The sequence below is a fragment of the Canis lupus genome, chromosome 2 (genome assembly GCF_048164855.1).
Source record: "Canis lupus baileyi chromosome 2, mCanLup2.hap1, whole genome shotgun sequence".
NCBI classification, from domain to species: domain Eukaryota; kingdom Metazoa; phylum Chordata; class Mammalia; order Carnivora; family Canidae; genus Canis; species Canis lupus.
In genome coordinates, this window is record NC_132839.1 from 21,818,043 (window position 1) to 21,837,038 (window position 18,996).

The 18,996-nt window shown below is 34.2% G+C and overlaps 1 long non-coding RNA gene across 2 annotated transcripts in view; it reads left to right on the forward strand.

Moving 5' to 3' along the window:
* LOC140613991 (uncharacterized) overlaps nt 1-18,996 on the forward strand; it is a 293,774-nt gene that overhangs the window by 268,999 nt on the left and 5,779 nt on the right. For both annotated transcript variants that reach the window (XR_012014906.1, XR_012014907.1), the window contains one exon: nt 10,025-10,223. This is a non-coding gene — a long non-coding RNA (uncharacterized lncRNA). The remainder of the gene's footprint in view (nt 1-10,024; nt 10,224-18,996) is intronic.

The window sequence follows — 18,996 nt, forward strand, 5'->3', positions numbered from 1 at the left end:
CTTGAAGATATAGGATGACTTTGTAGAATCTTGACCACAAGATGAAATACAAAATTACTAGAGAAGAAACCCTTGGGAGCTTACAGCTATGAAATCACTACTCTGCTATGAATATGTGCTACTTATTGTCAAAAAATGAATGATATCTAATTAATTGGTAGGCCAAATAAGCTAACCAATATTAAAGGGATAAAGCCTATCTCAAAACAAACAAACAAACCAAAAAACCAAAACCCACCAAGAAATGAAAAAAAAAGTTTCATTTTTAAAGTAAACTTCTGATCAATAAATCTTCTTTTATACTTTATAAATACAAGTATGCTGAAAACCAATTGACAAATAACAATATAATGCATTACTAACTTTTTCAACTGCTGGTTAAGTCTGCTTGGTGTGATTCCAAATATAGTTGAATGCGGGGTGTTTTGCCTGACCTAGCGCATCTACAAAATCATTTACAAAAACTTTTTTTTCGTAGGTTGTTTTTCCAGAAAATAATATTGCCAAGTTTTGTCAAACTCTGTGAATATGTGAATACAAAAAGAACAAAACGTTGATCCATGTTGCTTCCACCTACCACCCCTCTACCAATCTTGAACATGTCTTCTTTTTTCATTATATGGAAATAGCTTACTCATTTATCCTTAAGGAGCCCAAATACTAAAAAAGATTTTTTTAAAATATTTTCATTGAAATAATTAATTGTAATAATTATGGAAGCAACATCCCTCTCAGAACCAGTGAAAAGCTATTATTTTTCAGCAAGTAATCAAACAGAACTGAGCAAGCAGTTTCTTTGGCACATATATATAGTCCCAGGTGGATTTTCAAGTATAAAGTGACTTAATGCCTCACTGGTGTTAAATAGTTAGATTCCACAAGAAACTTAGTGGTCATTCACAATCAGTTGAAATTATACTACTAGAAATTGTTTTAGATTGGTATATACAATCATTCACTTTAAAAGTATTAACCTATTACTCTGTATTATATCCCTAATGACCAATTGTGAATTACACAGAATGTAAGGAAAGCAAATCAGTTGTGCACACACCGTTTCTATTTCAAGGTGTCTTATATATATATATATATATATATATATATATATATATCTATAAATCCATCTATCATCTATCTCTATCATGTATTATCTGTTTTATAGCAAGTCATTGTATAATAATAACAATGAAGATTTTAAGTGATACCAAAGATTGGAGCCAATTAAAATATGACTCACGGGACTTATTTCATGGATCTATTAATATGACAAATTAACTTATGTTTCCATAAACCAGAACTACACAGGGTAAAAACAAGATGTAACATTGCCTATGAAGCAAGTTTTGCCAAATTGTTCATTTGGTCTCCAATATTTGTATTTTAAAGAGGTATGATTACATTTTATTGAAGTCTTATTTTTCTAAATATTTCAATTGAATGTACTTATAAAATCTGTTTTTTTGTAAATTCATTTAAGTCCGGGATAAGAAGATACTTGAAAAATGATAATCCTGCTCTGGGATGTGATACTAAGGAAAAAAAAAAAAAAAAACTTTCCCAGGGTGGCACAAAACTTAAAAAAACAAAACAAAACACTTTTAGAAATATTTGACTGTATAATTTGCAAAAACTATAAAATCCATTATATATATAAACATAGCTATATCAATGACATATGAAATAAATTATACAGTTCAGTTTGCCAATGTGTAATATAATTTTTGATCACATATAAATTTGCTATAACTTTTAGAAGAATTCTTTTAAAATATACCCCAAACGATAACAGATTTGTCATTCATGCACTGCTGAGCATAGAGGCCTAATTTTACCTTTTTCTGTTGTTTTAAATTAAGGCACTTATCCCAAAGATCAAAACAGCTTTCACAATGGACATTGGTGAAGAGAGATAGTGATAATATCTGGAGGAATATGGTAATTGTTCCTGTCGTGGAGGCACAGAGAGGCATATACCTTCAATATATGCTGGGAAGCTGGAGATACACAAAAGTGTATCTCAAAGTTTGGAGGGTAAATTAGAAGGTGCCTACTGATCATGCAGAAACATTAAATGAAGCAAAAACATTGCATTTGAAAAGCAAGAACAAAGACATTTCCTTTTGCTTTGCTGGTAAAGAATATTAAAAGAGGACAACCGCCATTCTGACAGCAGTTTTAAATCCAGCTTTTCATATTACAGTCCTTAATGAGAGACCCCACAATATCAGATGAAGAAAGACAAAGAGAATTTTTGATGAAAAAAAAATCAGGGGAAGGAGAGAGATGACTGAGAATATGCAAACTTTGTCTGCAGTTGTTTGAGCTCAGCCATAATGCTGAGGGGACTTCTCTTCCCCTCTAACTACCTATTAAGGAAGACTGCATAACAAATAGCAGACTATCCCCTAAAGAACTGAAAGGTAAAGTTCTCAGGAAGCCCCAGTAAATACTGAAATGATTTTTACTATTCCAAATTTAATTCGACATTTTCTGAGGGTATGTGGGGAGAGGGTGGGATACCCTCTTTGTGTCCTGAAAAGTGTCATGCGACAGAAAGATTTCTCTGAAAGAAAATGCATCTTACTTGACTAAACACTGAGCTCTCAGCATGAGAATAAACGCCTCGGTGTTGCAAGCTGCAGCGCGGCCAAGCGGGCCCAATGCAGTGCTTTCATGCCATCTAGTGGCTTTAGAAGAGGTCTCCCCAAGACCTTCTGATCTCAAGGAACCAATTCCTGTCTGTACTTGGATGGTGTCTACAAAGCAAATCAAAGACAGGAATTATAATTATTCAGAGAATTTGGGCAAAAAGGAGTTATTTTGCTTGAAAAAAAAAAGTAAAGATTTTAGGTTAAAGAATCCCAGCAGTTAAAATAAACCTGGTTTTACATTTTGGGTGCCATTTTGGCTTGGTGGATATAGTCCAAGTCATTTTCCCTTCCATTTTACTCCATTCCATTCTTTCTCCACATATTCACTTTAAAATTCCTGTTTTGGTTTTCAGTTTTTCAAAGACTTGAAGATTTGTGAGTGTGTACTTGTGTGTGTGCTTCCATCAGGCTTTCCCCACCTCCCAATAAAATGTTCTCTTCAGCACTCTACTATTGAGATGATAAAATCAAAGAAACACCTCTTTGGAAATACCTAAAATAGTTATACTTTCTGACCCTCTTCTTACCACCCCTCTAATGTGCTGCCCTGCAAGCAGTGCTTAGAACGTCAAACTGTAAAGGTAGAGTTTACCACCTAAGGTATTTTTGTCACTCTCAGAAACACAACTTTCCATTGTTATCCTTGCAAAATGCCATCGACTGTCCTTATCCACACTATATGTATAGCGAGTGTCCTTGAACTTCCTTTAACAAGTCAATCTTCAGTTGGTATCAAGTGCACTTAACCAAAATCACACATTTTTATCTTTCCAACTTAAGAGTTATTCCATTGGCATAGGAATTCTCTCTTTTGACCCCACTGATTCACATATTTTAATATTACGTTTATTGTGTCCTCAGATAGAAACCATTCTACTCTGGGAATATAGTTGCTATTCTGTATGATATGAAAAGATTAGATTTATAATATTGTCACTGATGAGGTATAGATGACTTTTAATGACGTAAAGAAGCAGATTTCCATATTTATGTAATAAGCATCTGCATAGTTTTAGACATGATCAAGGATTAAGGTTTGTAAATAATTTAAAAAGGGGACTTTTAGTGGAAGAAACTGTAACATTATATCTGTAAAACAGGAATTTTGAAGACTTTGTATCATAAGAATCATTTTGCTTTATTGTGGTTGGAGAGCAATAAGAAATACAAGTTGGAACTTTATTTATATGGTGATCAATGGCTGATAAATATTTTCTATAAAATATCCCTGCTTGAAAGGATTTAGGAAATGAATTTAGTTCTCACTGAAGAGGTGGAAATTTAACTTTTCATACATTTTATATAATATCATGGGAAAATAATGTTTTATTATTTTAAGGCTATTTTCCTTATTTTTGCCATGTTTATTAAACATTTAGTTTCATAGATTCAGCTTATAAACATAAAAATTCATAAAATGTGAATTTAACATTTTCTGATTGATATAATGGATTTGCCTTAGTAGTGTTCTTTTTGAACATTTGTGTTTTCACCATTTAATTTAGATGATGAACAGATATTTTAAAGTAAGGATGTTCTTTTTAAATGCTGCACCAAACAAAATGTTCTTTAATATCTCCACTTCGTACTAAATTTTAGTGTAAAGTTGCTTAAAGAGAGGTCAAATCTGTGTTTTCACTTTTCTCTTCATTTATAGATTTTAAAAATTACGGTGGAAAATTTATGTCAGAAAATACTGAATACTTTCCCCCAATTTTTTTTTTTGCCTTAAGTGGAAATATTAGATCCTAAATGAGAAATATTTACTGATATTTTGTATCTATATGTGGATATAGATACATATATAATTGTTCAACTGTTTGTAATTTTTTAAAAGTGATTTTCTTACAGAATTTCTTACCTGATCTGATAATTCAAAAATCACATTCAATTTTTACATTTTGTACTCATTATTACATATGTTCTTCAGTTTTATTTCCATACATAAAAAGAAACAACTTATAAAATTTTGAGAAATATTGGTTTGGTTTTAATGTAATATTCTGTAATAATTTAATGCACACATATTTCAAATGCAGCAGCTTATCTACACTTTTCAATTTCAGTAATATAGTAATCAAAGAGATTAGTCCCTTAAAACAGCATTCAAAAAACCTCCAAACCCCAAAACTGGAAAACTGGAAACTTTTTTTATTGGGTGACATACTAGTGCTTTTCTTCATTTCTTTTATGTAAATTCACATAGTCAGAAAGGAAAAATAGGCTTTCAGAGAATTTTGAGCATGTGTCTCAATAAAAGACTAGTTTTCTGATAAAGATAAATTCAGTGCAACTACATTTATTCGTTGTTTTAAAGAAGTGGGAAAAAATCTCATGGAGGGTTTCATTTCAAAGAAAAAGGCATATGGGCATCACACACATTGCTGTCTGAGGACAGTTCTGAATTTTGATGAGAACAAGAAGCTATAATTGGAGTGATAATCTTTTACACTGTTTTTAATTGTAATCAGTGCAGATGTTTGTAGCTTTATGATAGGAAAAATGATTCTTTAAAATTTGTATAGTTGATAAGTTTTTAGGCGACAGGCTGCTCAACTTAGCTTATCCTAGAAGATGAATTTGGTATTCAAAATTAGTGAAAAACAAGAAATCCATAATTTTTTTTTTAAATCAACTGTTTATGATGAATGAAAATGTTCATGTTTTAATTTTACTCAACTTACATAGGTAATTTTCTTTTTTTGGTATCCTTCCTGCAAAAAATGAAATAAACAAAAAAGCTTCATCTATAAACTAGAGAAAATGAAAATTTGAATTATGATTAGAAATGCTTTTGATACAGAAAATTTATCAGAAAAGATCTTCATAATTTAACCTTGGTCTATCCAAGGGTAAAATAATTGGCTCTTTCTTTAGGTGTTACAGTTGAATCGTGATGAAAATAATTCTGTGCATTTTGCATCTCTTTCTTTTAGCCTATTTTTATCGTCGGATGAATTTACCTGATATATTTATTTCCAGGTAAATTCAGATTTAGATCGATACAGATATCTGAAATTTTTTAATTTTTATTCAGATGTTTTTTAATGGAATTAATGAAATTAATTGACTTTGGCATTTATGTTATATACCCGAGGGAGAGTCTTTCTATATTTTCTGGAGGAATGATTTGTAATCTCATAAACACAAATCAAGGGGGCTCTTTCCTCCCTTGCACGTGTAGGAGTTTATTTGGTGTAAAGAAATCTCCTAATGAATGTCCTTGCTCAGGTGTTCTTTACCTAATGCTGCACTTGGCAGATATTCTGTATGGTGGATCCTTCTTGTACTTTTTGTGGGCTATATTTTTCTTTTGGGCTACACAGCTAGGCTGCAGCACTACCCCACTCTATCTGCCTCATAAATGAAGCAGAGGGTGGAAAACCATGCCCCACACAGAAGCATCTGCTGTATTTAAAACAATACATGTGTTCAAGACTCAACAAAGCATTTTGAATCACAGTGAGGTTTAGAAATCAGCAGATTAATTTTCCACAAGAGTCCCAGGGGGAAATTTCCCTCTTTCTCTCTTCCTTTCTACCTCTCTTCCTTCCTCCCTCCCTTCTTTCTTTCTTCCTTCCTTTTCCTTTCTTCTTTCCTTTCTTTTCTTCTTTCTCTCTCTCTTTCTTTCTTTCTTCCTTTTCCTTTCTTCTTTCCTTTCTTTTCTTTTCTTTCTTTCTTTCTTTCTTTCTTTCTTTCTTTCTTTCGCTTTCTTCTTTCTTTCTTTTCTTTTTTTTCCTTTTCTTTCTTTCTGTATCAGAAGCACAGTAATTTAACCTATCACAAACAAATTATTATATTGTGTAGAAAAGTGAGTGTGTGTATGTTTTAGCTAAGATTCTGAGCTAGCTAATATCTAGATTAAGGACTACAGGTGAAGAAATTTAAGTAATATGTTTCTGCTTAAAAGATTCTAAAATCCTACCTTAAGAAAGATGCCCTATTTTCATTACAATAGCAATTTAGAGACTGATTCATTACCAGAGTGTTTATGAATATTATAAGGAAACTTACAATTGTTATATGACTAATAATGATATTTTTCATAATAATAGCTGTTACTTAATACCATCTGCCATGATTCACATTTTATTTTCGTTCATCTTTAGAACAATCTTATAAAATAGGAACTGTTCATATTTTACACATGAGGAAACTGAAGGTCAAAGAATTTTGTTGACTTGCCCATGATCAACAGGTTATCTAGCGACAAAAAACAAAACAAAACAAAAAAACCCTCAAATCCATGTCTTCTTCATTCTACCACACTTTGTTCCTCCATGCCATGCTGATTACTAATATAAATCAGAAATTATTCCGTTTTTCATATATGTCATTTATGAGGAACTGTGGTGTTTCCTAAAAGCTTCTGAAATTGAACTGAATATGGATTTATAAATACCAATATATTTACAATATTCACTTTTTAGAAAAGGCAGACATGGAACTCTAATCAGGTATATCAGTTATCAAAGCACTATTCTTTGGTCAAAATGAAGGGTCATAATGCTAACAAACTGGATTTAATACAATATTAAAAAGAACTCTAATGGATGAATGTGGTAATTATTATTTTTCACATGTTCTGTAATAGTACTCCATTTTATGGATTGTGGAATGGCACCATTTTTCCTTCCTTTGTTCATAACTGCTGCCTTTTATCTCATCTGCCTAGAGAGTCTTACACTTGACTTATTCATCTTACCACTTCAAACATAAAACACAGTAGACCTAGCATGATTTGTTCATCTCTGTTTTGCCTGGCCTCATAACTTTCTCCAAAGTCAAGTATGAGATTCACCTCCAGGGAGTTTGTGGTGATTGATATCACTTGATCAGATTCCTTTTTGTCTTAGCACCACTTGGCATTAATTTCTTCTCTACCAGTTTGTAAAATAAAGTTGTTATTTCATTTCATATATGTGTTTGATATTTTAAATCATATTCAAAACCTTCACGGTGGAAGCAATTTTCGTTTCTTACATTTCTGTAATATCCATATGATGTACTCAGTGGAATGCTCCAAAAAAGAGCTACCCTTTTTAATAGTTAAGACCAAGCCAGATGAATGGCAAGTCATCAAATCATTTCCCTAGTCTTAGGATAAGGAATAACACTCAATTATATCATATACATTGAGAAGATGTTGTTAAGTAAGATGAGGCCAAGACTAATTCTTTTTTAAAAAGATTATTTATTTATTTTAGAGAGAGAGAGAGAGAGCAGGGAGAGGGGCAGAGGTAGAGGTACTGGGAGAGAATCTCAAGCAGATTCTCCATCGAGCCTGGAGCCCAACATGGGGCTTGATTCCAGGACCTTGAGATCATGACCTAAGCCCAAACCAAGACTTGGATGCTAACTGACTGAGCCACCCAGGTACCCTTGGACTAATTCTTATAGAATATTAGTTATTAAACATTTTCTAGGATGGTCAGGAGTCTAATAATGTTTCTTTGGGTATAGTTTTATATAATCTGAAAGTTTTTACTGAATCTTAACCATAGTTTATGGGTGAGCACCTCATAAAAATCAGAAGGAAAAGTTTTGTTGAAGTTATGGTACATTATAGCAGTTTATTCCTCCATCTACCAATTATTTTTAATAGAGTGAGAGGAATTGTTCTTCACTTAGCCACAGTGATTATGATTGAATATCTTTAAGGATTTTTTGAAATTATATATTGGCAATAGCTGCATACAAATGCATGTGTTGCCTGGGTCAAATAAATAGATATGGATCATTCAGTCCACCAATCACAAACAAACTAGTAGCTTCTGGGCTGGATCCCATTTTCATATATGCTTTGTTTGGCCTGTCCAGTTTCCAAGGTTTTTAAAATTGAAAACCAGGTCACTTCAGGGGCACCTGGGTGGCTAGTCAGTTCAGCATCTGTCTTTGGCTCAGGTCATGATTCCAGGATCCTGGGATCCAGTCTTGTGTCAGTCTCCCTGCACAGTGGGGAGTCTTCTCCCTCTCCCTCTGCCCCTCCCCCACTCATGCTTGCTCTCTCTCTCTCTCAAATAAATAAAAATCTTTTTTAAAAAATCCATTGCATTTCACATTTAAAAAACAAAACAAAACGAAACTTTGCTTCTCATGAAGACCTGGAAGGTTTTATAACACTGGGTCTTATAGGGTAAAATCATCTGGGACTGAACATTAGCTATTCTCTTTAGACAGGGCATACTTTCTTCAATTTGCCCCAGTCCTCAGTACTTCTTAGAGAGATTTCCACCAACTCCACTTCAAGCACTCATTATCTGCCTTCCGTCTGTAAGCATTTAAGTGATTCCTGATTTAGTCTAAGCTCTGCATTTTAAACTATTAAAAGGAAAGCTGAGTCATTTATAGTGATGCATCTAAGCCCTGGGTGTTATCCACTGAGCGATTAAATGCTTCAGGAATGAGTTACTTTTAGAAATTTCAGAAGGATTTTTTAAACTGTAAAAAATTCTATTATAAATTCACACATATATGTACTTAATATAATTACCCAGATTAGCTGTAACATGAGTTATTATACAAAATATCTTCCATATTACATTTTTCTAAGGTTGGACTATAAAATGGGTAATACGTGTTTTCATTAGCTATGAAAGAGACAAGATGTTCTGTATATATAAGAGAAGAAAACATAGAGTTTGAATGTAGATAATTTTGCTTGAGAAAGTTGAGTTCTCAAGCATATGAGTAGAGCTCTTCCTTCTCTGCTATCTATCAGTTGGTGCTAGAATGTCTGATGGTGAGGAAGTATCCAGTCCTCGAGAAATGTGTTGATAGGGTAATCAGACACTGGCCCATGCACTAGGGACCTGAACTTTTCATGTATCCCCAGGAAGGATTAAAAGAACTGAAGCCTCTTACTGCTCCTAAGAACTGTATGAATCTGAATCCTTCGAATTTTCTTGCCCTTTTTGAGCAGAAATTCTGACTCTGGATCAAGGAGATATTCTTCTCTAAATAGATCGTTTTCTTGAGAAGAAGCTAAACCAGTAGTGCTGAATTCATTTAAAGAAAAAAATTGGCAATGTGATTTCTCTTATTGTTTGCTTATAACAGAGCATTTCTCAGATGAAAATTAATTCTGCCCTCCCCCCCCCCCCCCAGATCACACACACAGGCACTCACCTTGGGCACTTTCTTTTTATTGCCTACCAAATTTATTCCAGGCAAACTGAGATAATATAGAAAGCCTGTTTCAGCATGGTAGAAATAGCTGATAAGCCCATCTGCCACCATATACAGGAGTTTCTATCAAGATATAATAGAACGTTAGAAAACTAATTATAGTATCATTTTTCAAACATGACACTCTCTGGAAGTTCAGGTTAATTTATTCCCTCAATATGTATTTTTTTTTTTTTTTTTTTTAGTGCAAACTTGATGAAAGGAACTGGTTGATGTGCTGAAGCTGACAAAACAAAAATACAAGATCAAAGCCCTGCCCACCGGTGGCTTACTATCCAATTAGAGAAAAATCACAAAGCAAAATTGTGCCTAATCAACACAATGGAAGTGGACAATGAACATAACGGCTCTAAGAAGAACTACAAAAAGCTTATTATATGAGAGGTAAGACTTTGGAGAACAAGGAAGATGGAGTTTGAAAAAGGCTTGAGGTGAGAAATATACTTTGTTCAGTTGATAGGAAGATCCCCTTTGTCTAGAGAGGAAGGTTCACATTGGCAAGAAGCAAATTAGGTAGGCAGGAAGGAGCTTCATGGCTGAAAACTCATGCAGGGCTTAGCAGCTTGAATTCTGGATCTGTCACTTACTGTGTAAACTGGCAGATGACCTCACTTCTTAAGCCTCAATAAAGCATCTATAAGTGTTATGATTAGAACAGGACTGATCTTATAGAGACATTTGAGAGGTTATATGAATCCATTTATGCAAAGCACTTAGCAATGTTCCTGGCACATTAATGCCACTCCACAAATGTTGGCTACCCTTAGTAGAGGTGAGAGAGAACCCAATATTAGGTGGATTTGAATGCCAAAATGAGAGTTCTAAATTTGACCCTGTAAATAAAGTAAAAGCTATTTGTGTTTTTATTTGTTTTTAAATGGATTTGAGACCTGATACAGATGATGTTTTTAATATGATTGATTTGATGGTATTTGCTATAGATGATGAGTTAGAGAAAGGAGACAGGAGGTAAAGAAGGTATGTGGGAAGCATAAGCAGGGTGTCAGCATTGAAGGTCTAGATGGAGAAATTTTAAAGGGAAAAATCATTAGGAAGTTTATATTAATTAGCTATAGAATGCTGAATGAACCATTTGGGGACATGGGCTTCTTAGTGTATGTGACAAATTTATGGATCATCTCACAATTATACAAATGCAGTTCCATAAAAAAGTCTCCATGCAGTTTCTGGTGGGCATGGGTGGCTGAAAGCCCTCCTTTGGACTCCAGATGTAGGGGATAAAAGAAAAAGAAGAAGAGAAGGCACTATTCGTGAAGAAATGCAATAATTAAAACAGCAAATTATAAATATAGTAGATCATATTTTTTTAAAGATTTTATTTATTTATTCATGAGAGACACCGGCAGAGGGAGAAGCAAGCTCCATGCAGGGAGCCCGATGTAGGACTCAATCCCAAGTCTTCAGGATCACACCCTGGGCTGAAGACGGTGCTAAACCACTGAGCTACCCAGGCTGCCCTAAACATAATAGATCATAATGCATATATTATATTGCTACTTTGCATTTAGTTTGTACTGTTTTGCAATTTTAATTTTCTCCATGGAGCATTGACATTTTTGCATCTCGATTAGTAATAATCATATTTCCTTTTATCCTTATTTTTTTCTCCTGAAAAATCTTACTTCATTTAGGTGATCCTTCAGATGCTACTTTTATGCCTAAATGGTGAAGCACAGGTATTATACTGTGTTCCACACTGCCAGATTATGTTTTTCTCACCTGTGTCTTGTCTTTTCTATTTAAATTTCAAAATCAGATAGCAGACATTGCCCAAAACTATTTTTGTATTTTGCAAATTAAGAACAGATCTGTATTGGAATCTTCCTTTCCTCATTTCTAACAGCAATTAAACCTGAAGACTGAGAAGAGTATGAGGGTTGTATGTATTAGTCTTACCCTCACTTACTGATTACCCTTTTATTCTATCCCCCCTATTATAATTAAGCTGGCTAAATCATAGCCACTGCACCCCTAATTTCACTTTCCCACATTGTTCTGTAAAAAGAGACAAAAAAGTGCAAGCAGAGGGTATGCGTTTTCTTTGGATTAGCAGTCTGATTCCCAATAGTCACTCCAAATGCCTATCTAGGTCTTCTGTTATTTCTTTTATGTTCGAAGCAAGCTCATCCATACATAATTTTGTGACAGACACCAAGAACAAATTGTGTCTTAATTAGAAGTATTCGTATATCACATGGAAAGTGAACACAAGTTTTTTGGTAAAGACATATCCATTTTATTTCTGTTGCATTGATTCTTTAGGATATCTCCAGTAACATTTTGTGAGTATTTACCAAGCTTTTGTCATCAATCCTGAGACTCAACAAACTTATGCTGCCATTTAGGCTACATCTAACACAAGACTGGATCTGTTGTTTTGAAAACTAGTTGATCAAATTCTATCAAATAGGGTAAACTGAGATAGGTAATAGATCCAATGACCAACTGACTCATTAGGTCAAAAGTTTTATATTTTCATGGCTGTAAATTACCTGAACGTATCTTTAAAGGAGAACAAATGCAATTCTCCCCCAAATAAGTGGACATTGGCCTTGAAAAAGGGAGTACAGATTCTGAGATCTTCAATAAATCTATTAAACACTAAAAATGGGTGGATGAGCCATGTCTTTTGAGGCATTAATTAAATTTTATTATTATTATTATTTTTAAAGATTTTACTTATTTACTTGAGAGAGAGCATGAGCAAGGGGGAGGGCAGAAGGAGAGGCAGAAGCAGACTCCCTGCTGAGTGGGAAGTCCAATGCAAATGAGGTGGGACTCAATCTTACGACCCCGAGACCACAACGTAAACGGAAGGCAGACGCTTAACCAGCTGGGCCACTGAGGTGCCCCTTGAAGAATTAATTTTAGATAATGTTAAATTGTTATAATAGAATTAGCTTATAATTTTTTTGAATAATTGTTGATCTTCTATGAATTTATGTAGATCTAAAAATAATGACAAACTAAGAATAGTTTATCAAGGTTAAGTCAGAAAATTTGAAATAACAGTTGTGTTGAAGTTAGATCAAGACTAATTAAAACAAAAACTTCCCTAGTCTCACTGACCTAAGAGAAATGAGACCTTTAAGTGTGATCTGATTGCCAAAGTAGAATCCTCACTGAACTAAAAGTCTGAGGATTATGTTCTGGGATGATTGTGTTCTCCATCACTTACTTCCGAGGTCATTTCCTCGGAAGGAAATGTAAAATGGGAATTAAAATACCTTCCATAGCTCTTGCTATGCAATTACCTCTTGCAAGGTAATTGATCAAATGTAAGGATCAAATGAAATAAAAAGTGAGAACACTTGAATCTTTATTCAATAGATTCAATAGATTCAAGATTCAATAATTAATCTTAGGTGACACAAAGTTATTTAAAGAGTGAATTATGCTATTCCAAATATTAACTTGTTTTTCTGCAATGGTCTTTTTTTTTCCCCTTTGATTTTTATTTATGGTCTCTGACTTCCCATGCTCTGGTGGAATTTTGGAACTATTTTTCATAATTACATAAAATTAGTAAGAAAATCTGTATCAATTAGCAAGAAACCTTAATCATGACATGTGAAATTCCAAAGAAAATAATTTAGGCTGGCAGACCCTACTATTTTATAGGCAATATTGGTGTGGAAGCATGTAAACAGAACTCCATGTAGTATACTCCATGTAGTATACTAAGCCCAGAAGTCTCCATGAAAGGAAGTCCAAATATCCACTGCTTCCATTTCTCATGCTAACAAAGAGAACTGCATCTGTCCACTTCAGCAAAGTCAAAGGAGGAAACCCCTTTTTAATAAGCCACTTTAACTGCCGGCAACATCCTGCACTACACTAAAATCTTAACAACAGCACTGTAGCAGACCCAGGTGAGCCCTATACATCATTTGCTGTCCAAGCCTGGCAGAGAACTTGGTTTGAGCCTCCAGGAGGTGGGAAGCTGCGCAGCTGGAAGGAGGGTATGACTCCAGGTTCCCCCAGCACTAGAAACAAAAGTGTAGGGAGGGGGCACCACTTGGTATCCTTCCTAAGTGATTCTTAGGTTAGTCTGATTTTGTTGTAGTCGTCACGTGAGTTAATTACAATGCTAATTAGCCCAGTTTTAGGGGACTGCCAAGCATTTGTACATGAGGGTTCTTTGTTTGATCTGCTACATCATAAGCTTAGTCATCTGCTTGCCAGCACGGAGGGATAGCATGTATAACTGAACGTGGAAGGACACACCTTCATCTGTTTTAAGGAAGAAAACTATTGAAAACCAACAGACTAATTAAGGGTAATGATGAACAATTTTGATCCGCAATTATATTTTAATATCGAAGTTGCTACTGGAAAGAGTAGAGTGGGGGAAGCTCGCCTTCCAGCTTTCTACCCAGAAAGGTAAAAAGATTGAGAGAGAGAGAGGCTTCATTTCCTTTCCTTCTCCTATTAAACTGTTTTAACATATAATTGAATCGATGCTTTTATTTCAAAAGAAAAAAATAATTATAGAGCTTTTTGGGATCATTTTCTGAAGAGAGGACATTATGCGTGCATGAATTCCATCGGTGATCTGAAGGAGAGCAGGCTGCTTGGACCATTACCCATCATTGTTGAACAGCATAGTAATTAATTAGGCAAATACCTCTAGATCTGGCGAATTCACATGCACAATAACTGGGCAGCAGCAACATACATACTCTTATAATGTGAATAAAATAGCAATAGTTTTATGTGCCTGTGTGCTATATCAGATGCCATTTTTTCCCCCTCTTGGCTTTATCCATTCCAGATTATTTTGCCCATCTTTATGTACTTGCTTGAAAAGGAGTTGCTTATTATAAAGGAAAAAAGACTGCAGATGAGCAAGTTTGACTTGTCTATGTCTGTTTATTTTTAAAGGAATGAATTTGATTCATTACTCCTCCACTAATTTCAAAAATAATTTGATATCTGTATTAAAATGGGTTAAATTGGCGTAAGAGTTTTAGGTTTTAAGAGACTTCTCAGATAACTACCAAAACCTTCTGTTAACTGTATAATATTAATGCAAAAGTTTAATTTTTCACTTAAAAGGGATTTATCAAGGTAGAAAATAAGGCACAGCATTTGCCCTGGATAAAGTGACAAAGATTATTTGATCACCACCTTCCTAAATTGTTCTTTATAAAAGTATAGGCAATCAAAAAATCTAATTCTTTATTTGAACATTAAAAAAAAAACTCTGTTAAGTGTTTAGAGGGAAAAAAGTATTTATTTTTGTTATTGTTTTTAATATAAATCATCTCTGATGGTTTAATCTAAATGTAACAAGAAAGCTTAGGTCTTGATTTAAAAAAGAACTCAATTCCCTAGCATCTCCACTTCTCAAGAGGTTAAATGACAATTTTTTTTTTTTTGTTCTGATCACATTTTAATCCAGATAACACAGGACTCGCACTTCTAATTCAGACTTTCTGGTAAGGCTCAGCTTGTCACAATGTATAGCTTTCTTTCCTTTGATAAGGTCAGTTTGCCAAAAAGAACAAAGTGCATATGAGTAATACATTACTCAACCACTTGTATACATACATCTATTTTTCTTACCAGGTCTCACTATTCAGAAAGGTACAGACATGGCACCATGATAAAAAGGGTCATTTAAAAGACTTCGCAGAGGCTCTGTACTGTGAAGGATTGAATTTTCACTTGAATGCCTACATTTTCACATCTTTTTCTTTGCAGAAATATTCCTTTTGAATGGCAGACTGCAATTGGGTAGGGTTTTTTTTTTAAGTCACTGACCAGGAATATATAAAATATTAGAAGGCATTTGTCCCAGTGGAAGAGCACAGTTCACTGAAAAGTACTAGGTGGTTATTAAGAAGGTTATACAACTTTGCCTCTTTAGATTGGAGGGCTCCCTTTGACAAGAGCCTCAAGTTCAATCAAGGTGGAACACCAAGGGATGCCACTTCTAAACGATAGACAATTTAAATAACGTGAAATCATTAGCCCCAAAGCCATCCACCTGGTAATTTTTCATAATCATACCCAATGTATATTTTGAGGAACATACAATGCTGATTCCAATTTATTTCATCTTTCTATCTACTTCAACATTTGATCGGAATATTATAAAAAATAGACTCATCACTAGTTTTTAAAATCTCTATTTTTTCTTAGTGGTTTTAAATATCCAAACTTCACTTACCAAGAGAGGAGGCAGAGAGAATTCTGTTTAATAAATACACTAAAACTAATGCTGATTATTGGATTCTCAGTGGAGTTCATGTTTTTCAGTTCAATTGAATGCGATAAATCTTTCTTGATCTACTATCAGTAAGGTATTGCTCTAGGATTATAGGGAGATATAAAAATGAATAAGGCATCTCCTCTAGCCTTAAGAATTCTACAATATAGCAAAAAAGTAACGTGCACAGCCATAATAAAAGGTAGACTATGATGAATAAGTACAGGAAACCACAAAATTCCATCAGAACACATCAATGAGATTTCTTCCATCTGAAATAGGAAGACTTCACAGAGGAGAAACCACTTCAGCATAGCCTTGAAAGATGCATTCAACTGGGGTTGTGGTATAAGAGGGACAGGAATGGTTTGACAGAACTGATACATCCCAGATAGGAAAGTGGCAAGAGAAAAAGCATCAAGGTGGGCAAATTCAGGGCATTTTTGTATGACATGGAGTACCTGGACTGGATATAACAACATGAACTGCTTGAGGAGGAGTGATGGAAGTCCAGAGCGAACAACTCTGTTTATGCTCAGTGACTTTGCTAAGGTTTTTGGAGTTTGGTTTTGAATCTATAGGCTATAGGGAGTTTTTGAGCGGGAGAATGTCTATCAGAATTATGATTTGTATAGCTCATAAAATATTGCTTCTTTCTTCTCACGTATAATTTATCTGTTTTTGCCTATACTACTAAAGATTTTTCTTGAGCTTTAATTATCTTTTCTTCCCTCTCCTGTTGGAACTAAATCAGAGAAATATAGAAGTCACAGACAATCTACGATACACAGAAGTATTCATGTCCATTTGGGAACCAAACAAAATTGTTAAGAAACTCCATAGTAACAATAATGATTTTGTGACTCCAAGTCTAGTGGAAATAGCATATTGTTATTTTATAAAAATACTCAGAATTACTTCTGAGTTATATGGAATCAGAAACAATTTCAAATTCCTTTGAAAGCAGAACAAGGACATCTTGTTCATTTTCTATAACAATCCTGGATAAAAATATATTTCTCAAGTCTTTTAAGAAATGAACTTTCAAGCCTACTAAAGTGTGGACTATTCCTTTGGAAAAGTTCTAAGGAATAAAATACATTGATTAGTCTGTATACAACATCATCATATTATTCAAATGCAGGGCTCAGTAAGCTTTACCTACTGCCATGCAATTCTCTCCTAACATTTTTTATAGTTAACTAAAAAGGTACCTACATTTAACAAACTCAGGTTCTTATTAGTAAAGGCAAGTATAAATGATTCCTTTGCATATTTTATATTACTTAGATATGGAAAATAAATTTCATTTTGAAAAAAAAATGAGACCATTGAAGTGGCAGAGAAGAAATGGCAGTGAGGGCAAATATCACCTCAATATGGTTTTCAGGCAAAACAGATTATTGGCATGAAATTAATAAAATTGGAAGGTGTGCTGGAGCTATTCCAATGGTCTAACAGATTAGTTATTTGTAGTATACATGAGTGAATAATAGATCAGACACATTCCTTCATTTTGGTGACCCATGTTTTTTTATCCAATTGATTGCTAAATATTTACCCATTATGACAGCTGAAGCAAACAATTGGACACTAAAATAATTGAATTAGTGGCCCCACTTCATACTCAGTATTTGAAGTGGGTAGACACAATGGGAAAATTTATAAGACAGTCTGATGAAAAAAGAAATGCTACTCTTTCATTTGCATATATAAATGAGGATGTTTGTTTTTTTTTTAAGAATTTATTTTTATTTATTTTATTTTTTAAGATTTTTTTTATTTATTCATGATAGAGAGAGAGAGAGAGAGAAGCAGAGACACAGGTAGAGGTAGAAGCAGGCTCCATGCATGGAGCCTGATGTGAGACTCGATCCTGGGACTCCAGGATCATGCCTTGGGCTGAAGGCAGGCGCTAAACCACTGAGCCACCTAGGATATTTTTTTTTTAAGATTTTATTTATTTATTCATGAGAGACACAGGGAGAGAGAAGCAGAGATATAGGCAGAGGGAGAAGCAGGCTCCATGCAGGGAGCCCAATATGGGACTCGATCCCAGGACTCCAGGATGTCCTGGGCTGAAGGCAGGCGCTTAACTGCTAAGCCACCCAGGCATCCCTAAATAAGGATAAAGACTTAAAATATATCAGTGGTCTTCTGCAATTTCAAAACCAGAAACCATTTTTAAAAATCTGAGAATAATGGCATTAATTTAGATACTCTATCTTGGCTTAAGATGTTGACTTTAGTGTGTAAAATCTAAATTCTCTTCATACTAAAAATTGGTATAACTAAAAATTACAATCTAGAAAGAGAAAAGAATTGTTATACCTGTGAAGTAAACATATTGACAGACACTGCAACCAGCAAAAAGGCTGGATAGCTCATATTTTCTAGTTTCATGAAATATACTGGCCTCAATTTAACTTTCTTAAATTTGGGCTCCCATGTTCAGTTCTAAACTTATTTTGCCTTCAAAGAAATATAGTTCAACTAGGAATTTCTTTCTCTACTTAGATCTCTAGATACACATTGGCTAAGAATGTCAATACCTAGTCCATAGTCACTGCTCTAAAGAATGCCATGATTTTTTCTACTCCTTGCTACCCCCAAGGTCCTGGAATCTCTCATTCTCCTACCTCAGAAGAGCTATTTATATCATATTCTCTTGCTAGATGTTTTACCAGCACATCCTATTCCTGCCATCCATAGTCTACTCAGGAGTGGTAGATATCTTGTTCCAAATTATTTCTGTAATAGTCTCACTTTCCACTCCTTGCTGGCTTATGGTATATTTTCCTTCGGACCCCTCGATAATCACAGCATCACCAATGGTAGGCTGCTTACATAAAATAATTCAGAGACCTCTATGATCTCTGAAAATATTTGATTAGGTATAGATTTCTCTGGCAGAAGTTTGTT